Raw genomic sequence first — 561 nt, forward strand, 5'->3', positions numbered from 1 at the left:
CGTGCCCACACGTACGCACACTTTGGTGCAGTTGCATGCATGCGATCACGTAGCCCCAGTGCAACCAGCTACTTGTCGGTCTGCCGGGGAGGGGGTTCCCAACTACGGTTTTTTTTCTACTCCGTCAAACCTCGCGACACTTTTTCCACAAGTTGCCATTACCATCCACAGCACCCACGCCAACTCGCGTATTTTTTCGACGCTCCACGCATTTTCTGGGGTTTTTAAGGAAAAAGTACCCTACACCGATGTCCGAACGTGACGCGACGTGTCTTTCCTCTCTGTTTTTGTCCATATCGTGCGTGCAGGACGTACTCTCATACTAAGCGTTTTTAGCAAGTATTTATGTAGAAACGCATCATCAAATCAAAACTCTCGAATGAAATGGACAGGATTAATTTCACTCAAATTTCATTCAACATAGATAAAATATTTTACATACTCGGGCTAACTCAACGATTAAAAGTTCACCACATAAAGTCTACTACTTAGGCTTACAACGACATAACCAAATTAAATAAAAAACACAAAAAAACTACTCGTCGTCGCTATTGACGAGGT

This window comes from Triticum dicoccoides, chromosome 1B (assembly GCF_002162155.2).
Source record: "Triticum dicoccoides isolate Atlit2015 ecotype Zavitan chromosome 1B, WEW_v2.0, whole genome shotgun sequence".
In the NCBI taxonomy this organism is placed as follows: Eukaryota; Viridiplantae; Streptophyta; class Magnoliopsida; order Poales; family Poaceae; genus Triticum; species Triticum dicoccoides.